General features: G+C 36.8%; 1 pseudogene; it reads left to right on the top strand.

Annotated features, from left to right (window-relative positions):
- The first annotated feature begins 2,970 nt into the window (after window positions 1-2,970).
- Window positions 2,971-3,623, top strand: LOC115515553 (annotated as a pseudogene).
- The last annotated feature ends 19,802 nt before the right edge of the window (window positions 3,624-23,425 follow it).

Raw genomic sequence — 23,425 nt, 5'->3', positions numbered from 1 at the left:
AGAAAATCTTCCATTGTACTTCCTACCAGCCACAAGTTTATCTACTCTTGATGTAAGAATATTTTCAACAGAGCAAAGACTGTTATTTTGAGCTAGGACTGGTCGTAAGAATGAGAATTAGATGTGACTTCAACTTTCTCTCTGCCCAGCTTTAATGTGTTAGTCCTCACCTAGTCGCCTCATCATTTTTTTTACCCATCGACCAGTGTAGCCCAAGAGATAAGAGCACATGTCTGAAGTCAGGCAACTAGTTTCAGTTCCTCCCTGATAACTGGGGACTACAGGCAAGTTACTTAACCCCTCCAAATCTCAGTTTCTTCATCTATTTTTTAATGAAAATTTATTTATTTATATTTTTATTTATTTTTACTTCAAGTGTAATGAACATACAGTTTTACAATAGTTTCAGGTGTATAATATAGTGATTCAACAATTCCATACATCACCGGTGCTCATCACAGCAAGTGCACTCCTTAATCTCCAACACCTATTTCACCCATCTTCCCACCTACCTCCCCTCTGGTAACCATCAGTTTGTTGTCTATAGTTAAGAGTCTGGGTTTTTGTTTGTCTCTTTTTTTCTTTGTTCATTTATTTTGTTTCTTAAATTCCACATATGAGTGAAATTAGTTTCTTCATCTTTAAAAGGAGAATGATGATTGTATCTACCTTGCTGGTTTATATGAAAATTAAATAGACAATACATGTAGAGCCTTGGGCACAGCACCTGGTAAATAGTAAACATTCCATATTCACTATTTTTATTTTCTAAGAATAAACATAGTAAAGTAGTTAATCTTTAACTTGGAGAGCCACAAATATAAAAAATTCCTAAGACAGAACTACAACTTTTCTATCATAAAACATAAAATATAATCAAAATCTCTAATCTGGATATTTTGTAGAAAAATAGGTATGAATACTACATGAGCCAAAAGATAAAAATCTCATCCTATAACACCTCTTGGAAGATATCATTAGAAATTGGACTAGAAGAAAAGAAAGTCAATCAGCTGAAATCATTTGACCTCCGTAATTTCTTTCATAATAAGAATCTGTACTCTGCTCAAGAATTGGACTCCCAATCTAAACTCTATCATATCATTGCTCACACAAATTTCTTTACCTTTCAGTTATGAATTTATTACCAAACCTTTTAAAACTGAACATTCTTATTCAGTATAGAAACAGCAAAGTCAAAAGATATGTTTAATAATTTCCTTCTAACAAATGGAAAGTAAATGTTATGAGTAGCATATTTTAGTATTATAGCTAACTTAGGAATTATTGGTTTATAGCATTTAGTATTTATTGTTGCTTAGGAAGACTATAAAATCCAAATGGTCTATCAAGTTCCTGATTGGAAAGCTGTTCTATTCACAAAAGTTGACTAATGTGACACTGACAGTAGTTCATTGTGAATTTTTCATATTAGGCAAGTCATGTCATTATCAGTATATTACTTTAAAAAGGTAAGAGTGACATAAAATGAATGCAACTAAAATCTAAGGGCAAGTTCTCCCTAATTCTCCTTACCCTCCAGCCCAGCTACCACTACTTCCAGGGTTCAGATATCCATGAAATTTCAACCAAAAAGGGTTTGAAAAGATAGAGGCAACTTTTATAAGAAAAATAAAGTAAACTCAGAAGACAGGTAGGTGAAAGGAAACCCATTCCATTTTGATCCTCTGTGTAGCCTCAATTGAATCATTTCTTTCTATACTACCCTTTCCTCATTTCTGAAGTAATAATTGCCATCTCATCATCTTGACAGTGTGATCTAAATTCTAGGAATTTCTCTCGGCCTCATTTTGCCATTCAAAAATGATGGAATTGCATTAGACATTTCTAAGTTTGCTTTAGCTTTCAAATGCTATGACTCCAATAGGTCAAATGTTATTTTCATTAAAGCTTAAAGACATCTTATCCAGAAGACCCCTGGCCAAGTACACCTATGTTATCCATAGACATTATGGATTTCTTTAGGTCCACAAGAAGACAGAACATCTGACTGACAAATTTTTATGGAAAGTCAGGAAGCAGAAAGGCCAGTACTACAGAGAACTATCTAGAGAGGAGAAAGCCATTGGGGGAGTGGGGGGGTGGGGGGTAGCAGGCCACAGGGCCAAGGTTAAGAATGCTTTCTTCATGGTAGATGTTCAACAGAGATGGTAAATTTTCTTGGAAAGTAGGTGTGGATATTGTCAGTGTAAGGAGAGAAGATACTCCAAAAGAGAAATCTGTGTGACATTAAAGACTACTTATCATGCTGAGTTATGTTGTCTCAAGATTTCATTGTCTGATGATAATTTTTATAAGTCCTCAAAAATGAAACTTGTAATCATGTATGAGAACTCTCATCATATGACCAAGTATATTATGAAGTTAAGGTTGCTATAAAAATACTCCTATAGTGAGGATTTGTTCTGGGCAAAATTATGGTGCAGAGAGAAAATATCATCATGACATTCTCATCTCCCCTCTGCCACATTTGTCTCCCCTCCAATTCTCATCCTTCCCTTGGTTTTCCTCCACCACCCCCCTTCTTAGTCCTGAATTCCTGAGGTATGGTGAGCTACCCTCTCAGTCTCTCAGCCATGCACTGAGCCTGGAAATACTGCACTTTCCTTTAGAACACCATCACAGTAGGATGAGCAATGGGCTTTGAAGTCAGGCATCATGAGTATGAGTCCTGGCCCCCTGTGAACAAGGGAAAATTACATACTTGCCAAGTGCTGACATCTAAAACTGCTGTGTAGTTTAGAAGTGATAATATATTTAAGACACCTATCACAGTCCCTGGATTACAGTGCATGCAAAGTGACTCTTTTCTCCTTGTTTCCAAAGTGAAGATTCACTCAGTATGATAGCAGCATGGTTTAAAATCATTTGATAAGCTAATTCCCAATGGATGTTAATAACTAGTGGGAGTTTGGGAAGAAACAAGAGTGTGGCATGAACAAGGGGAAGCAAAAGAAAGCAAGAAAGTATGCTACCATGAAGCGAACGATTAGTCTCTGAGATCAGGGGCTTAAAGAGAAGGATAGATTGAAGCCAAGGAAGGAAGGAAGGAAGGAAGGAAGGAAGGAAGGAAGGAAGAAAGAAAGAAAGAAAGAAAGAAAGAAAGAAAGAAAGAAAGAAAAAGATCCCAGTGCACTCAAGGAAAGAGAAGTCCCCCCAACATCTTTCCTGCTTATTCTTCCAATATAACACACAGCTGGGCCTACCTTACTACATCCTGGTTGATACCAACTTTATCAACTTATCCATTAAAGCCAAACTTGACTTAGTACAATCAATGATGGACTGTCTCTATGCCTAGTGTATCCCTTGTATAACTGTGTAATGGCTGAAATTGAGAAATTGGGGCAAAAGTATCAAGTGGCTCTAAGGATTGCCAAAGATCCAAGATTTGCATGATTACCATGCACACACAAAGGAACCTATACAGACGACTGCTTAGTACAGACAGTAACTCACCACAAGTGTTACATGTGGCCACAGTTGACCGGGACCTTAAATGAAGGATCTGGAAGATCTCTGGAGTTCCCATCATGTACCTTTCTAACCACAGGTACAACATCAAACGGATGCCAGGTGATTATGGAGCCCCTTGGTTCTAATTCTGGCACTCTAAAGATAAAGTTCCTCTGCCTTCCTTTACCAACTTTTTCAGTTTCCAGTAAATATAGCAATATGCTATAGCATGGATTATTCTCCTTACCCATTTGTTCTGTTATGAGCTGAGTATGGTGAAACATACTCACTTTTTTATGTTGTTTTGGAATTGATATTTTGTATCATTTTGAATTTTGTTGCATCTTTTTATAAATCAGATGATTGCACACACACACACACACACACACAAAAACATAGCTAGTGGGAGTTTAATGAGCTACTACTTCCTTAATCACTCAATAAAAGGAAATGCTTAGAGACCATACTTTAAAAACAGAAGAATGAAAACAATTTCTAGTGGGGTGGCAGGTAAGTAGAAAAGTTGGATTTTTACGTGTTCTGTTGCACAGGTAGATGTTTTCTAGAAAACTCTGTATGGTAACTCTTTTCCAAGTGTTTTCAAAAACCAATTTTGCACTGGCCATGAGAAACTTAAAAACTTTTCAGCTAAGAAATAAAGATCTCTGATCTGACAGAAACAAAAAGAAAGGGAAGCCAAAGAAAGTTGTTTCAGAAGCAATTCTAAGGCACTAAGATTTCTTGATAACTCAGAAAGGTCTTGGTATTCTTATGTAGAAAGGAGACAGTATATGAGAAAACCTGTTACTTGTCTTTGTGGGAACTAATAAGTGAAACAGGCCCACAAAATAGCCTGATTATAGGGTACCAAGAATAAGACTTGATGACACTGGTGATGTTGTGACGCCTTCCTTGCTGTGAGTATATGATGATTCATAAGAGAAAAATTATATTTGTGGCAAGGAGAAGATAGAAAAGGTGAATCGTGACCCAAAGGAAGCTTCATTTATACCATATACTCATTTACATGAATGAAGTCATTCTTCTAAAAGTTTAAGTTAGTCATAATTAATCTGTGACTATAGGATCTTTCTGTAAGACTCCAGTGAAATGGGAGTTAGCATAAATATCCATGATATTCAAGCATATTTTTAAAACCCACAATTTTGGCCTAAATTACTCAGATAAGACACTGGCTGCTCAGCTCTTTCTGCTGAGGAAGTGCATTAACTACCACCACAGAGTAGAAGCTGACATTATTGCTGGAGTTTCTTAAAGCATTTCTGAACATCTGATTACTCATAGTCTACAACTTACAAATTATATAAACCTTTTGAGAATTGAGAGTCAATGCTTTCTTTTCATTATATTAGAAAGTAATAGCATTGTCTCTGAAAGAAATTAGAGGCCCATGGCTAATATTTACTGTGGACCATCTTACTCAGCGAATCCTCAGTAAATGTCAATTGTATGCATAGTCTACTCATCAGAGAAAACAGGAGTCCTGAAAGGGAATTATGACCCAACAGAGATCTCTGTTGGTATGCCTTTTCCAGAGCAAAAGACTCAGTGATTTCTCTAAGACTAGAATCTGTGTTTTCTGACTTTCAGGCAGTGCTCTTGCGGTGTCCCATACTTCTACCCTAGGAAGCTGGGTTCAGTGTAAATATTTTGACATCCAGGTTAGATCTGCCACTTCCCAGCAATGTGATCATGGAAAAAAGGTTAAGCCCCTTTGACACTCTAATTTCCTCATCTGTGAAATGAAAATATTGCAGGTACCTCATATGATAGCTGTGTGTGTGTGTGTGTGTGTGTGTGTGTGTGTGTGTCTCAACATTTCAATGGCTTTCAAGGACAAATATTTATTTCTTACTCTCCTCACTGAGCTGAGACTCTGTGTTATTCTAGAAGTTCACGGACAGGAGTTAAAAGGGCAACTGGACACCCATAAAGCCTCTTAAAACTTGAGCTCACTGAATGCTTTCATTTCCACCCATATTCTAATAACCAAAACAAGTCATGTAACCAAACCCAAAGTTCATAGGAGAGAATATGCCACCTATCAAGAAGAAGAAAATAGTTAGGAATGATAAACCAATTACCGGAGCATATAAAACATCAAATAAAATCAGCATGTCCAAAATAGTGATTCTGTCCCCTACTCCCTCTCTAAGTCTGGATTCTCAAGTTTACAGATTCATAAAATTGGTTGATTCATAAAATGGTTGTCTAATAATCATCCTCATACAAGCAGTATAAACAACAATACAGAATTTAGTCTGCAAATATAAATGATTTTCTTTTGGATACTTAAGTCACATATTTTCTATATTACATGTATCTTATCACATGTATTTTATATTGTATTTTTTAATACAATTTTTCATTTTAAATTATTTCTAAGGCTTTAGGTGTGCTGTCCAATGATGATTCTCAATATATAAGTTTTAATAAAAGTTTGAAAGCACAACCATCTCCAGTAAAGGCTTCTCAACTATATTAAGATGCACTTTAATAACAAAGTAAAAATCTCCAAAATAACAATTGTCATGACTTGCATGGGTACAGGAAAATATTATAATATCAACCTACATGCATAGATAATGCAGATTGAAATAATTTGAGGGGTAGTTTTGTAGTGGTCACAATTATAAAAAATCTCAAAAAAGTCACTGCAAAAGGAAAGGATATCTCACAAGAATATATTTATTACCACACAATACTAATTTTTACTACCAGCATCTTGTGTCAGAACCCCTAGGACTACCAGGGAAAATGAAGAAACTATGATTAAGAAATAAGCATTTCCACTATCATCCAAAATTTCCATTTGCATGAAGGTGACTCTGAATAAATTATATTCATCTTTGTTCAGAATTCTTGACTATATATCACAATGAAATATTAAGTTGTATACTCACAAAATGCCTAGTTAAGAAGAATATTCTCTCAGGTTGATTTCAGTGATGAATTTAGAGTTAGTGTCTCTCTGTGAGAGTCTATATTATATATGACAGCTTCATTTATAAAATGCTTCAGTATTAAAGTGACCCTGAAACAACAAAAGATGGACATGAAGTGCATAAAAAGGTCTGATTAGAATGCATTTATTTATGTCCCATTCACCAAATTAGTTATTCTCTAGATTAGTGCTATGCCACCATTACTGCCCTGTATGGCAAAGACTTTCACAGTGGTTTTCCATTTTCATCTATCTTCTGAATTAAATTAAATTAATTTTTAGTGTACAACAGAAGAAAAAAATTCCCAGGGGAATCAGTTTCTTCCTGAGCACTGCTCTCCAAAACCACCCCTCAGATCCCAAAGCTTTATGTGTTGACTCTCCTTTGATATCAAGAGCACATTGATTTCAAGTATGAAAACATTGTAGGGGAAAATCCTTAGGCAGGGTGCATTACATAATTTATTTAAAGAAACAGAATGTTTAGAGGAATTTATAGGAATAGGCTTAAGTGCAAGAAAACAGGCAACCAAAATATTTGTATCATTTTCAGCAAGTCAATGTAAATCTCTTGCCCAGCCCTCCAAAATTTTTCTCACATGGTTTTTGACATTTAAACTTCTACACAAGAGAGCAATGTCTTTCAACCCATAGTTAGTGATAATGCTTAAAGTGTATATAAACTTGAGAATTATAGCACATTACAGTCCCAACAAATATACAAGTAATTAAAACCAGACTTTTCCTGAAAGCATGTTTTAACTGAGGAAAAGAGCAAGCAAGTTCTGGACACATTAGGTAAAGAAAAACAGGAAGAGAATCCATGCAATGGAGATAGAAGTCCAGAAAAAGCAAGCTTGGTGCATCAAACAAGCTTCACTTATTTCAAGATTTTCCCTAGAGTTGCAATGAGTGGGTGCCTTCCACTGCATGATCTAGCCTCTGATCATAGTGGTGTAACCAGCTGCAATCCAAATCAAACTTAATACTATTTTGGTGGAAAGGGGATTTAAGTTGTGGGTATGAGTGTTACTGGAGCCACTACTAAAAAAAAAAAAAAATAGTCTCCTCATTGTATATACTAATCAAAAATGGGTAAATAGACTATTCAAGTATCAGCAAATGTCAAATGCAGAGCTTTCCTGAAAAAGAGACGATACAGAAAGGACAAAACAACTTAATGCAAGGACTAAAGTTAAGTCCACCAGTGATAGTGAAGCACATTTGGTCTCCATATAAGAAAGAATTTCCTAAAAATTAGAACTGCCAAAAATGAAGAACTCTGAAGAACTCCTTACTCAAATGTTCAGGTAAGGGTGATGTGAAAAGGTTACCTGATTAAGAGATGTGGAAGGAGGGGCGCCTGGGTGGCGCAGTCGGTTAAGCGTCTGACTTCAGCCAGGTCACAATCTCGCGGTCCGTGAGTTCGAGCCCCGCGTCAGGCTCTGGGCAGATGGCTCGGAGCCTGGAGCCTGTTTCCGATTCTGTGTCTCCCTCTCTCTCTGCCCCTCCCCAATTCATGCTCTGTCTCTCTCTGTCCCAAAAATAAATTTAAAAAACGTTGGAAAAAAAAAATTTTAAAAAAAAAGAGATGTGGAAGGAGTTTGTACCAAAAACTGACACTAAACTTAATGCTAAACACCTCTAATTTCTGAGGCCACAAAGAGAGTTTATGAGACATTAGTATAATAACCCATAAAATAAAGGGTTTTTTGGAGAATGACTATAAAAATGAAAGAAATTAAATGTTACAAATGAATCTAGAGGCCAGAAAAGACATGAACAAAGGCAAGCCAACACTGGCATTGGCAAGGAAGAGCAGGTAAACAGGACACATGGGAATAAGATATTAGGTAGGATTAAGAAGAGCTAGGATGAAAAAACTGATGCTACTTACCAGGGTGGAGTGCACGTGGAATAAAGACATAGGGATATGCAAATTAGGAGAATGAGAAATCAGCCTGAAATGGAGTTTCCCAAAATAGGTGCAGGGTTTAATATGTATCTCATGGGTTAAAAAAAGGAGTCCTATGGTCAAATATTAAATATGTTTGCAAATACTTAGTTAAATACCATTAAACAGTCTCATAGAGCCTTAGCTATTCATCACAATTGTAAGTCTCCAAGAGAGGGAGATAATATGCAATGTCCCCATTAAATCAGTTTTTTATAGAAATCTTCAGGAACTATTACTTTTAAGAACATACAATAAGGGAAGCCTGGGTGGCTCAGTTGGTTAAGTGTCCAACCCTTGCTTTCAGCTCAGGTCATGATCTCACAGTTTGTAGGATTGAGCCCTGCATCAGGCTGTGCTGACAGCTTGGAGCCTGGAGCCTGCTTTGGATTCTGTGTCTCTGTCTCTTTCTGTCCCTCCCTTGCTCACACTTTGTGTCTCTCTCTCAAAAATAAATAAACATTAAAAAAAATTTTTTTAAAGAAAGAATATACAATAAAAAATAAATATTGGATTTCGTATTAGAAATACTGGACTTAGTATCTGATCATGAGTGAAAACTTGGACTTAGAACACAGGCTTGTACTCAAAGCCTAGTCATAATGAGCCGTGCTAATTGACAGACTAGAAACAAGAATCTCAAGCCAATTTGGGGAGGAAGGACAGTAAAGTTAATCTCAAAAATTGTCCTAATGCTTTAAGTCCTATTTAAGAGCCCTACCTTGTACCAGATTCTGTATTCTAAATTGTTGGCCATGAAAATAGAATTTGGATAGTTATTTCATAAGTAAAATAAGAAATATGAGATGGGAATATTGCAGAGAGCTTGGTCTCACTATTCAAAGAAAATAATCACTATAGCTACCATGTGTCAAATATGACCAATTGCCAGATAATTCAATCCTCACCACAACATTCAATCCGCACCTAGAACAGTTTCCAACCACCACCCTCCCACCCCTTCACATCTTATCTCTCAAGTCTCAGCTTAAATATCACTTTTTCAAAGAGTTTATCTTTTTCCACTGTGTCTACAATAGCTAACTCACCCCTCTCCTCTTGTACCAATCAGCCCAGCTATTATTATAGCAGTATATTGCTTTGATTATATTAACCACAAACTGTGGTCTTTATTTACTTGTTTATTTTCCTTCTGCTTCACCAAACTGTAATCTCCCTGAAGGCAGGAGATCTGTCTTGTTTACCCAGACTAGTTGAAGGCTTGGTTCCTAGTGACCACTCAATAAATAAAATAAATGCCCAATAGGTATTATGCATTGAGGTCTGAAGAACAGAAGAGAAATCTGGGATTATTTATATATTTGGGAGTAATGGGCTGAAAGATGGTATGTGAAGCTATGGATGTGGATGGGTTTAGGCATGGAGAATGTGCAGAGCGATAAGAGGAAAGAGACTAAGTTAAAACCTTGACATAGTAACCATCATCCAAGATGGTCCACAATGATTCTTCCCATTTATCTGGCCCTTGGGTGGTTCCCTCCCAAAATGAATAGGACTGACCTGTGTGACTACCAAGATAATAATATATTGCTATCAAGTGCTGTAGAGTTTGAGTTGCAATTCTAGGTCATAAAAGACTCCTCCTTGCTCTCTCAGAGAGTCAAGTGCCATGTCAAAAGGACATTGAAGTAGCCCTCTGGAGAAATCAGTATGGCAAGAAACTGACATCTCCTAATAGCCAGCACCAACTTGCAGCACCTTGAGTGAACCAGTAGAAGCAAACCTTCCAGCTGCAGTCGAACTTTCAGATGACTGCAGCCCTGGCTGACAACTTACCTACAATCTCATAAAAGACTCAAGCCAGAAATACTCAACTAAGCCACTCCTAAATTTCTGATCCATAGAAACTGAATGAAATAATAAATATTTGTTGTTGTTTTAAACATGAAGTTTTGGGATAGTTTGTAACCCAGCAATAGAAAACCAATACACTCAAGGACAACAATACATTCTTAATTAAGATTTGTCCAATAAGAATACTACAAACTCATCTTATGAATTTTATAAAACAGTATGCCATAGTTCATCTCTTCAGGCATTTTCTTAGAATACATTTTTCATAACACATATTCTGGCTTGCATTCTTAAATCAAAAACCAGACAGCCCATCTCTATCAAAGAGCTGGACATAAGAAGTACAATATATCAAGTAACAACCTTTTAATGGAGGGCATTTAATACTCCAGAAACTGTTGTGGAAGTAGGAAAGTATCTTATGCAATTCCATGACCAAAATTTTACCTTTTGAAAATTGATTAGTGTGGGTTGCTTCTCAGAAAAAAGGAATAAGAACATTTGTTGGGTGTCTGCTAAGTGTCAGGCTCTGAACTATAAGCTTTAACATCTATTATCTCTTTTAAAAAACGCTATGAGGTCAGGGCCCCTGTGTGGGTCAGTTAGTTAATCATCTGCCTTTGGCTCAGATCATGATTTCGTGGCTTGTGAGTTCAAGCCCCGCGTCGGGCTCTGTGCTGACAGCTCAGAGCCTGGAGCCTGTTTCAGATTCTCTGTCTCCCTCTCTTTCTACCCCTCCTCAGCTTGTGCACTGTCTCTTTGTCTCTCTCTCAAAAATAAACAAACATTGTAAAAAAATTTTTAATAAAAAACCCTATGAGGTCAATATTATGGGCCTCATTTTTGCTTGCCCATCAGAGCTTCCTCATCTCAGCATCTGGGTCCTTTTTTGCTTGTGGCTTTAAATTTATGTTGGATAATTGTCATCAATTGGAGAACATCAGGTACCTTCAACCCCTATTTGGAATGAAATACTCTCTACAAAAACAAAACAAAACAATATATATATATTTCTGTGATGAAGGGAGGAGTCTTTTGGGGGGGCAATAAACATTTGGATTTTCAAATGGAGCAACTAAAGTTTTAGAATCACAAGTAGTATTATATTAGAGCTGAAGAACCTGAGAGAACATTTATCTAAGCCCTCTCATATTGCAGATGAGGAAATGGGATTCATTAGCACAGAATAATCTGTCAAGTGGCCCATCGTGAATTAGTAGCTGAAGCAGAACTAGAAATAGCAACACTGCCTTGATTAAAATTGCAACGGTGCTTGGCATCTAGTAGATGCTTAGTAAATTAAATGAGGCTGTGATGCATCATCCTAGAACAATTACAGTTCCTCTAATATTTAGTGAGAACTGGGAGCTTCCCCCCTAAATCTGGTATGTTCACTTTCTTCCTTTTTGCAAGCCAGTAGCATCAAAGGTTGAGATTTAAAGTAGCACCTAGACTTTGCTGCACCAAAGAGAAGGGAACTGGGAATGCTGTCATTTTCTTAGACCATGTAAAAAGCCACCTCAAAATTTAGTAGCTCAAATCACTCATTTTGCTTACAAATTTGTAATTTGGGCAGGAATCAACACAAATAGCTAGTCTGTGTTCCATACAACATCATCAAAGGCAGCTTAGCTGAGGACCAGAAGATCCATTTTCAGGATGGTTCACTCATGGCTAGTAAGCTGGAACTAGCTATAATCTAGAAGTTCAGCTAGAGGTGTGTGCACTGGATGCTCCATCATGCTGCTGCACTGGCTACTTAGGATTCCTCATGGCATGGTGGCTGGCTTCCAAGAGCATGCATCCCAAGAGACAGGAAGTGGAAGCTGCCATATTCTTAAAGCCTGGGCCAAAGACCAGCACAGAGTGATTTTCACTACATTCTATTGGTCAAGCAATCACAGAGCCCTGATTCCAGAAAGACAATGAAGATGCCATCTCTCTCGCTTTTTTTTCAGTTTAAATTTATTTATTTTGAGAAACAGTGTGTGAGCATAGGAAGGGAATCCCAAGCAGGCTCCGCACTGTCAGCACAGAGCCCAATGCAGGGCTCAAACTCATGAACCACAAGATCATAACCTGAGCTGAAATCAAGAGGCAGACGCTTAACTGACTGAGCCACCCAGGCAACCTGAAGATGTCATGTCTTAATAAAGGTGTATCAGAAAATTGGTTGGCCATGTTTTAAAGCCATCAAAGAGGGCGCCTGGTTGGCGCAGTCGGTTAAGCGTCTGACTTCAGCCAGGTCACGATCTCGCAGTCCGTGAGTTCGAGCCCCGCGTCGGGCTCTGGGCTGATGGCTCAGAGCCTGGAGCCTGTTTCCGATTCTGTGTCTCCCTCTCTCTCTGCCCCTCCCCCGTTCATGCTCTGTCTCTCTCTGTCCCAAAAATAAATAAACGTTGGAAAAAAAAAAAAAATAAAGCCATCAAAGAGACTATCCTTTTAGTGTAAATGTAAATATGATTCCATTTTGCTGATGTGACAAAGAATTGAGCATTATTGGAGATAAGTCATAGATATCAAAACTATAATCTTTTCAAAGGTATTAATCCCTTCACAATATAGTAATCAAAAAAGGATAATAACAAGCTCTCATGGGAAATTGAAAGGCTTATTTATAGTTATAAAGGCAGAGTATACTTATAATTTGTCTTAATAAATGCTTGTTAATAGTGAGTTATGTATATAATGCCCTAACAGGTGAAAAGTATAATTATTATGTGCTTAAATAATTTTGCACCATGAAGCCTTTTCAGGTTCCTGGACAACTGTCCATGCCTGAATTAAAGAAGCCTCCAATTAATTAATTTTGCTGAACATGCCAGTAAAATATCAAACCCTATTTTTGAAAATGCTAGTTTTATGGGTTTTTAATTTTTGCAAAAGAAGCAATACCTATTGGATACCATAGGATTTCAGAACTTCTTTGCAAATAAACCATGTTTTCACAGTACATGCTTAAGTCAATATATAACATATTCAGTCAGTTCTCCCAGTAACAGTCCTATTCAGGAATTAAATTGTATCCAAAGGAAGAGTTTTTCTAATAATGTTTAGGAATAGAATTGAATTGTCTTTATTGCTGTACCAAACAAGAAATTTTCAAATGTAACTCAGGTAGTGTGAGTAAAGATCTTAAAACTAGTTCTGTTTGTGAGGAGGAGCTGGTTGGCACCTTATTTAGACCACAGGCACAGTAACCAATTGGGATTTTCCCACAGGGGTTCTAGGATTTAAATTAAATGACTTTCTATTAGGCAACTGATACCACAAAAAGCGATAACTTCCTCAAGTCAGCCACTTATAGAAAGATTGGTTAAATAAGATGAGATTTGTCCTAGCTAAAAATGGGGCCTACAGCTGAGAGGTTGGTTTCTCAGGGACCAGGAGAGAGAAAGCTCTATTATCCAGTTAAGCATTCTTACTGCCAGAAAATGGAGTATAAAACAAGAGTCACAGCCAGCCAGCCAGTGGGCCTTATTTTTGTATGTGTATTTTACGCTCACAGTGACTTAAAAGGCAATATTAGTTTTAATATCATCTGCTTCATTCATTTATATTTGTTACACACACCTCCTTCAGAAATCTAAATATCTGGCTTAGAGAATTACCTGGATTAATATAAATTTATTATCAAGGATTTATAAAAGAGTATATTTGGTGTAAACCTTTTTTAAGCCAGCTGAAAGATGACACCCTATGCCCTAAATCAGAACCTATATGAAGCAGACTCCAAATGAATACAGTCATTAGAAGCATGGCCTCGACCATTGTGTAAGACAATAGTCTCCACACTTGACCTTTCCTTAACGTACTAACACCTTCTCTGTTTTGTTTCTTGTCATCCTTTACTCACTATGGTTTAGGAGATGTTTGTGAAATGCTTGAGAGTGGCCCTGAAATAGAAAGCAAAAATTTAAAACCCAAAAATGACTATAGACTCCAAATTGTAAATACATATACAAAAAAGTTTGTATAAGCTTGGTAAGAGAAAAGAGGGAAGAGGAAGCATTCAGAAAGCAGATAACCACTCTAATAACAAGATGGAGCCCAATGATCTCAGTTACCCAGAAATTTTCAAAACAACTGGACTAGGCTTCAAACAGCCCTGCTATTAGATTATGATTATCTCCTCAGTACAATTTGCCAAAATAGAAACACATGCTCATGGTTTGAGTCACTGATGTTATATAAAACATTTCCCTTCATTTGCTAATGTCAAAATATTCTGTCACTTATCAAAATATAAATTAAGAGCCAATTTTTTAGCATGCCCTCACCAAGATTTAGAGAATTACAGCAGTTGTAAAGGAATTGAGAAACATGCATTGACTGTAGATTTCTCCAAAATCCATCCATAAAACAGTGAAGGGTTCTCTTTTAATAAATTCCCCCTGAAAACCACATACTGTGCTCACTGAAGCAAGAAATAAAAAGAAATGATTGAGCAATATTAAAAGGTGGGAAGTCAGACCCTTTTCTCTATAGTATTTTAATGTTGAAATAAAAAGCACTGGGTAACCCTTGGCTCCTCCAGCTGAGACATCAGTGTGCAGCCCCTCATCGTGCTGCCAGGGCAAAGAGTCACTGGAGACCCATTCTCTCTCCATATTAAGACAAATTTTAAAGGCAAAAATTCCAACTAGACTTTCCAATATCACATTTTCTGGTGTATTCTGCTTGTCTACTAAAAAGGTTAGAGAAGCCGATTTCGTTTCAGACTTGGACTAATATTACTACTGTCTCAATGCATTCAAATTGGATGGGAGAGGGTTATTTTCAACAAAATGTTATTTTGCTACAATCCAATGATACTCAAATATTTTAAGAGTCTAGGTTGGACTTTGAAATTTAAAAATGGTATTACAAAATAATAGATTATCTGTAATTGCTTGACTTACAGAAATATTTCCACAAATCCCCCCTCACTAGACATACTAAATGTCCCCACCTTTTCAGTGTAAAGTATATAAGATGTTTACAAATAAGCCCTTGACCATCACCCATTGTATGTATTAAGCATATCCAGTATCCACAATAAGGAGAATATTCCCTTATACTTTGTGTTAAAAATTCTTCTAATGGAAAAATTATTTTCCTGCCTCTTTCTCCCTCCATCACCACCACTAGTGGGTCAAGAAAGAGGACCTATGGTCAACTGCATCCCCTAAATTTTATATATTTTATATTTAGGGGATTTATACAACTTGATAGCAACAGATATATACATGCTCAATATATCTAGCACTAACATATTCTTTTTGTTCACCTCATCTACACTTTGTTTCTATATAAAGCAAATTATTCCCCCACCCCACCCCAAGCATAATTAAAAATTCTCACCTATGGAGACTTCCACAAGATGGCAGCATAGGAAGATCCTGAATTCAGTTCCTTTCTATAGACATACCAAATTGCATTACATATGGATCATTTCCTTCAGAAAAAGACCTGAAAACTAGATGATCTTCCCTCCACAATAAAGGATTTTTTAAAAAAACATCAAGACATGTAGGAGAGGCAGAAACATGATTTCACCAAAACCCTGTCCCTGGCATGTTGACACAACAGGGAGGGATCTCATTAGTCTGGCACTTCTGGAGAAGCAAGGGATTGGTGCCCCACATCAGTCACCTAACCCCTAAGATCTGCACCAGAGAAATGACCCCCTAAAACGCCTGGCTTAGAAAGCCAATGTGGTGGACTTCCAGGTGATCCAGCATGCTACAGGAAACTGAGATTCCCCTTTTAAAGGTCTCATGTACGGTCTCACTTGTCCAGAGACCCAGCTAAAAAAACAGCATTCAAAAGTGCCTAGACCATATGTGAAGGTAATTTATTTGCTAATCTACAAACATCTACCGAAGGAGCCTAGGACAGGTGAAACTCTCCCCAGAGACAGAGGCAATGGCAGATGCCATTTTCTTACTTCCACCCACCTTGCTAGCACAGATGGGTAAGCTTAAATACAGCACCTTTCTGTCCCCTTGCTAAGACAAACAGGGTGAGCAGTCATGGCACAGTCCCATTACCTTGATGAAGCCAGATACTACAGGCCATTACAGCACTTCCTCACTCCCTATATGGGGTTGGCAAGTAGGCATTCTCCTGCTCCTAAAACTGGCACACATGCACACACAGACAACGCACTGTCCTGCTACATTCCTAACACCCACCATGAGTACAGTCAAAACTTTCCCACTGCCTTTCTAAAACTAGTCAGTGTGCCCCTCCCCCAACACTGTCCAGCTGCCTTGCTAAAGTCAGCAGGTATACACAATCCACACAGGGGATGCCCCTTGATCATCTGGTATCCAAGGAGGCTGGCATTCCTTGGGAGTAACAATCAGAAAAACAGTTCTTCACAGGCCACCATCCCAAGGACACTGCACAGAAAGTAGACTGAAATATAACCCCAGTCTTTCTGTGAAAAAGGCCTATTTACTTAGCCTGGAGTTTCAGCGTAAAGGACAGAGTTCAGATTTCCCACATGTCTAGAGGCTAAGGAGGTGTTCCCAGGAACATAAGCAGGGAGTCCTCATCCTTGCACACTCCCTTGGCCTCACTACAAGATAACAAGATCTCATAGAAAGGAGTTTATACACTTATCTGGTGTCCTGAGTTTCTCAATCACAGCCCAGGAGTCACCTCCAGACCTCTAGGTCTAGAGGCCAACAAGGGTTAGGATTATGGCCCTACAGGACTGTTTATATTTACATACTTTAAAAGCTGCTGCCAGGGGCACCTGAGTGGCTCAGTCAGTTAAGCGTCTGACTTCGGCTCAGGTCAGGATCTCGAAGTTTGTGAGTTTGAGCCCCGCATCAGGCTCTGTGCTGACAGCTCAGATTCTGTGTCTTCCTCTTTCTCCTGCCCCTCCTCTGCTCATGCTCTCTCTCTGTCTCTCTCTCTCTCTCTCTCTCTCTCTCTCTCTCTCAAAGAAATAAACATTTAAAAAAAAAGCTGCTGCCTGAGGGTCTGGCTCTAATCAGCCTGAAACTAGGTGCTAAATGAGATTCCTCCCCTTGGATCACTGACAAGTCTTGGCACATATTAAGAACAGGAACATATCAAGAATAAATCAGCAAGTATAGACAATCAAAAAGATTTGACTGAGCAAGGGCAAGGTTGAATAAAAAGGATCATCACCTATACAAGTCCACTCCTTCAAGAATGAGAGCAATAGCTAGCTATTTGCCTAATGCACAGAAACACACACAGAGTTAAACAAAATGAGGAAACAGGGAAATATGTTCCAAATGGAAAAACAAAACAAATTCTCAGGAAAAGACCTTAATGATACAGAGATGAATAATCAACCTTATAAATAATTCAAAGTAATTATCATAAAGATGCTCAATGAACTCAGGAGAAGAATGGGTGAACACAGTAAGAACTTCAACAAAGAGACAGAAAACATAAGTACCAAACAGAAGTCACAGAGCTGAGGAATATAATAACTGAACATAAAAATACACTAAAGAAGTCCAACAGCAGACTGGTTGAAGCATAAGAATGGATCAGCAAGCTGGAAGACAAAACAGTGGAACTGACCCAGAGAAAGAAAGGAAAGAAAGAAAGAAAGAAAGAAAGAAAGAAAGAAAGAAAGAAAGAAATGAATGGGGAGAGGTAGAAAAAGAAAGAAGGAGAGAAAGAGGAAATAAAGAAAGAAAGAAAGGAATGGGGAGAGATAGAGAAAGAGAAAGAAGGAAAGAGAAAGAGGAAAGAAAGAAAGAGCAATGAGAAAGAGAGGAAGAAAGAAAGAAAGAAAGAAAGAAAGAAAGAAAGAAAAAAGGAGGGAGAGAGAGAGAAAGAGGAAGGAAGAGAAAAAAAATAATGAAGATAAGGGACCTACAGGACAACAAGTTAAATAACATTCACATTCTGTGGGTCCCAGAAGAAGAAAAGAGAAAGGGGCAGAAAACTTATTTGAAGAAATAACAGCTGAAAACTTCCCTAACCTAAAAAAGAAAACAGGCATCCAGGTCCAAGAAACCCAGAAAGTTCCAGATAAGATAACCCTCCCCCCCAAAAGCCACACCAAAACATTTACAATTAAAATGTCCAAAAGTTAAAGAGATAATCTTAAAAGCATCTAGAGAAAAACAACATTTTACATACAAAGGGGGAATTCCAAAAGGCTATCTGTAGATTTCTCAGCAGAAACTTTGCAGGCCAAAAGAGAGTGTCATGACATATTTAAAGTGCTGAAAGGAAAACACTTTCAGCTAAAAATACTCTACCTGGCAAAGTTATGATTCCATTTTGAAGGATAAATTGTTTTCCAGACAAGCAAAAACTAAGAAAGCTCATCACTACTAAACTTGTCTTATAAGAAATGTTAATGGGACTTCTTTAAGCTGAAAAGAAATGGAACCAATTGATAATAACAAAACATACAAAAGTAAAAATCCCACTGGAAAAAATAAGAATATAGTAAAGGTAGTGGAGTAATCATTCATTCAGCTACTATGAAGGTCAAAAGACAAAATTAGTAAAAATAACTAGTTAAGAAATAATTAGCTAATAAATATATAAGATAAAAAGATGTAAAACATGACATCAAAAACACAAAATATCAGAGCAGCGGAGTAAATATGTAGTTTTGGAATGTGTTCAAATTTAAGTTGTTATCAACTTAAAATAGACTGTTATGGATACAGAATAATATATGTGAACCTTAATGTAAATATAAAGTAAAAACATAGTAAATTTACAAAAGAAAATGAGAAAGGAATATAAACATAACACTAAAGAAAGTCACCAAACCACAAGGCAAAAGAAAAAAAAAAAAGAGACAGGAATCACAGAAAAGCCAGAAAACAATCAACAAAATGGCAGTAAGCACATACCAATCAATAATTACTTTAAATGTAAATGGACTAAATTCTAAGAAAGAAAGAAAGAAAGAAAGAAAGAAAGAAAGAAAGAAAGAAAGAAAGAAAGAATAGTGGCTGAACAGATTTAAAAAACATGAGATATAATTTTTTGCAGCACATACCCCTTCAATTCAGTATTTTTGTATCCTTTGGATAAACATCTGGTAGTGCAATTGCTAGGTCGTAGGGTAATTCTATTTCTAACTTTTTGAGGAAACTCCATACTGTTTTCCAGAGTGGCTGTACCAGTTTGCATTACCACCAGCAGTGTAAGAGGATTCCCCTTTCTCCACATCCTCACCAACATCTGTTGTTTCCTGTGTTGTTAATTTTAGCCATTCTGACAGGTGTGAGGTGGTATCTCATCATGGTTTTGATTTGTTTTTCCCTGATGTTGGCCATCTGGATGTTAGGGCAAATATTAACAGAACTAAAGGAAGACATTGACAGCAATACAATAATAGTAGGGGACTTTAACAGCCCACGTACATCAATGGACAGATCAACCAGACAGACAATCAATATGGAAACACTGGCATTAACAATACCTTAGACCAGATGGACCTAATAGATACATACAGAACATTACATCCAAAAGCAGTAGAATACATATTCTCCTCAAGTGTACACAGAATATTCTCCAAGATCAATCAGCCATAAAAAAGAATAGAATCTTGCCATTTGTGACCACACCAATTGACTTCATGGGTACTACAAAAAGTGAAATAAGTCAGACAGAAAAAGATAAATACTGCATGATTTTACTTACATATGGTATCTAAAACACAAAACAAAACAAATCAAAACCCATACTCAGATACATAGAACAGATGGGTGACTGCCAGAAGAGTGGGGATGGGGGTTGTGGGGGGGAGGAAATTGGTGACAGAGATCAACAAGTAGAAACTTCCACTTATAAAATAAATAAGTCATGGAGATGTAATGTATGACATGAGGAATACAGTTCAATAATATTGTATTAACTTTGTATGGTAACTTATTGTGGTGATCACTTCACAATGTATACCAATGTCAAATCACTATGTTGTATACCTGAAATTATAGAATACTGTAAAACAATTATACCTCAATAACAATTTTATTGTTTTAATTAGGAAAAAAAATCTAAAAAAAGAAAGCTATCACCCATCATAAATTCTACAAGTGCTTATGCATACTTTCTTTCAGGTGTCTTTATACAAAGACTTTTCTAATCACAACACAAGTTATTTTTAAACTGTCTTATTCCTCAGACAAAGAGTATGATTCTTTAGAAATGTAATGCACATAATACCCACAAACAGTGGGAAGACCTAATTTAAAATAAAAAGATTCTTTTTCCAACCCTTGCAGCAGAATTTTCAGAGTTCAAGAGCTAGAGTTGCCATTGAATAACAGAGAGGAGTCTACAGGTATATATAAGAAAAGTAAGATAAGATGGACAGTTTTATTTCTGTGGACCTTAAATACAGTTCCTAGCAACTCTTAGAACTGTCTGCCTGGGTCAGACATGCTGCCATGGTCAGGATGCTCTAAAATCCTCACAGGTTTTCCTTTTCTTTCCTTCCTTTCAATCTGAGAATATTTCTCCTTTCATTTACTGTTATAGTATCTTGTGCTATTGAAATATTTCACACAGCATGTTCTTTCTTTGTTCAACTGGGTTCCTTTTAATATCTGAAAAAGTGGTAGCCTCATTTTATTTATTATATGAAGACATACTGGAGATTCAGACTTCCTGAATTACAGTCCCAGTTCCAACACTGATTAATTGTATGACCTTCGGCAAGTCAACCAAACTCTTTGTACCTCAGTTTCCTCGTAATGAAAATAATAAGAGAACACAGCCAAAAGAATTGCTGAAAAGATTCCATTTTAAAAGTTAGGCAAGCACTTACTAGGATACATTGCAATAAGTAAACACTCAGTAAGTATTTACAAATAATTTGAAATCATCTTTTAAAAACAGGCAATTTTTTTGGCTGATATTATTTTTTCTTAGTTATATTGCTCATACATTCTTTATAAACTTATATCCTTTAGATTTCTGCTAAGTTTTCTTTAATTTTTATCATCATTCAGTTTACCTGCATTGCTTTAATAATTTAATTACTTAAAATCTTGTCACTTACTTTTAATTTCAGCTTGAAACTGTAGCTCTCATATTTGCAACAAGAAGAAAGCTGGATAGACAGCAAATTAATGACATTTTGTGAACTGTTCAGAGAACTACATCACAGGACAGCCAACTTGAAATCTGAAGAGATGTGGGGTGGCCATGTAAAAAATAAGGAGGATGTGGTAGATACAGGGATCCTGGAAGCAACCAATCCTTCTACTGAACTACTTTACAATAGTAAATGCTTCAGATATAGTCTTGGTCCTTTGCTCCTTTCCTGTGCACACTCTGGCTTCTCTTCTCCATGGCACTGTAAAAAAGGAAATGAGAGAATCATTAAGATGCTGGATGAGGGCAGCAGAACCACTAACAATACAGGTTTGCTCCCTCCCAAGCAGACATTATACTTAAACTCAGGTACTGTCAATCTAGAATCTGAAAGTTATTTTCATGGTAAAACAGCAAATAGAAGAACCAAAGGCAAATATGCAAAATAATCAAACAACTTTTACCCTCTCTTGCTTCATCCCATTCATTAGGCATCAAGACCCCATGTGACACTACTGTAATACAAACTGTCACCCTATCCACCCTTTCTTTCTCAAAATGTACCTCTCCATCCTTCTGCTCCCAAACTGTAACTACTAAAATTTCCCTTTGCTTGGTAGCTTCTGATCTCAATGAGGGGAATAACTACTTTCTATTTTTAAAAATATATTTTTATAAATTATTGATAGAATTATTTTTCCCCACTTAGTGAAACCTATAGTTCTCTAAGACCAACTATGAAACTAGTGTTGTTCTTCTCCCAAGATTTTCCACCAAGAACTATATTCATCAGATCAAACTGATATGATGAAGCGGAGCACCTCTATTCCTGCATCATCATCACCACCAACATGTTTTATTTAACTTTTTATTTGAAAGGCAGGAAAAAAACCAGTAAAACTTTACCCACAGTTTAGTATGTTTATGCTTAAAAAATAAAAACATCCCCTATGTAATCCGATCCCTAGAGTTAACTACTGTTAACACTTTGGAGTGTAGCTTTCCCCAGTTTTCCTATATTCATACAAATATGTTTACATCTATATATCTACATATAACTATATATAGAAATGTAAGTATCTGGATCTTTACAATAATGCATTTATACTTGCATTTATTTTACTCACACTTAATTTCATATTGATCAGGAATCTTTTTCACTCACTACATCATATTTTTTTTAATTTTTTTTAACGTTTATTTATTTTTGAGACAGAGAGACAGAGCATGAACGGGGTAGGGTCAGAGAGAGAGGGAAAGACAGAATCTGAAGCAGACTCCAGGCTCCGAGTTGTCAGCACAGAGCCCAACACAGGGCTCTAACTCATGGACTGTGAGATCATGACCTGAGCCGAAGTCAGAGGTTTAACCGACTAAGCCACCCAGATGCCCTGTCTCACTGCATCATATTTTTTAAGTTTTTATTTATATTCCAGTTAGTTAACACACAGTGTAATATTAGTTTCAGGTATACAATATAGTGATTCAACACTTCCATGCAACACCCAGTACATATGACAAGGGATACATACACCCCTATGTTTACAGCAGCATTATCTACAATAGCCAAATTTTGGAAACAGCCCAAGTGTTCATCAACTGATGAATGGATAAAGAAGATGTGGTATATATATGCAATGTAATATTACTCAGCCATTAAAAAAATGAAATCTTGCCATTTGCAACTACATGGATGGAACTAGAGAGTATTATGCTAAGTGAAATAAGTCAGATAGAGAAAAATACCGTATCATTTCACTCATATGTCAAATTTAAGAAACAAAACAAACATGCAAAGGGACAAAAAGAGAGAGAGAGAAACAAGCCAAAAAACAGACTCTTAACTACAGAAAAAAAAAACAGAAGGGAGGTGGGTGGGGGGATGTGTTAAATAGGTGATGGGGACCAAGGAGTGCACTTGTGATGAGTACCCTTCATATTTATAGATCTACCTTTAAAAGAGCACTTATGACTTTGTCTAGAGCATATTAAGTACTCAATAAATCTTAGCTGCTGTTTTATTATTATTCCCTATTCTTCTAATATATGCATACTATCCCATTTTATGGATATACTTGCCCTTACTAAGAGACTTTTAAATTGCTTGTAATGTTTTTGCTTTTACAAACAGTGCTTCAGTGAGCATCTGTATCCTTCCTAGAAAATAGATT

Source organism: Lynx canadensis, chromosome B3 (genome assembly GCF_007474595.2).
Source record: "Lynx canadensis isolate LIC74 chromosome B3, mLynCan4.pri.v2, whole genome shotgun sequence".
NCBI classification, from domain to species: Eukaryota; Metazoa; Chordata; class Mammalia; order Carnivora; family Felidae; genus Lynx; species Lynx canadensis.
The sequence above is the reverse complement of the archived record's forward strand: the minus strand, read 5'-3'. Positions and strand labels throughout refer to the sequence as shown.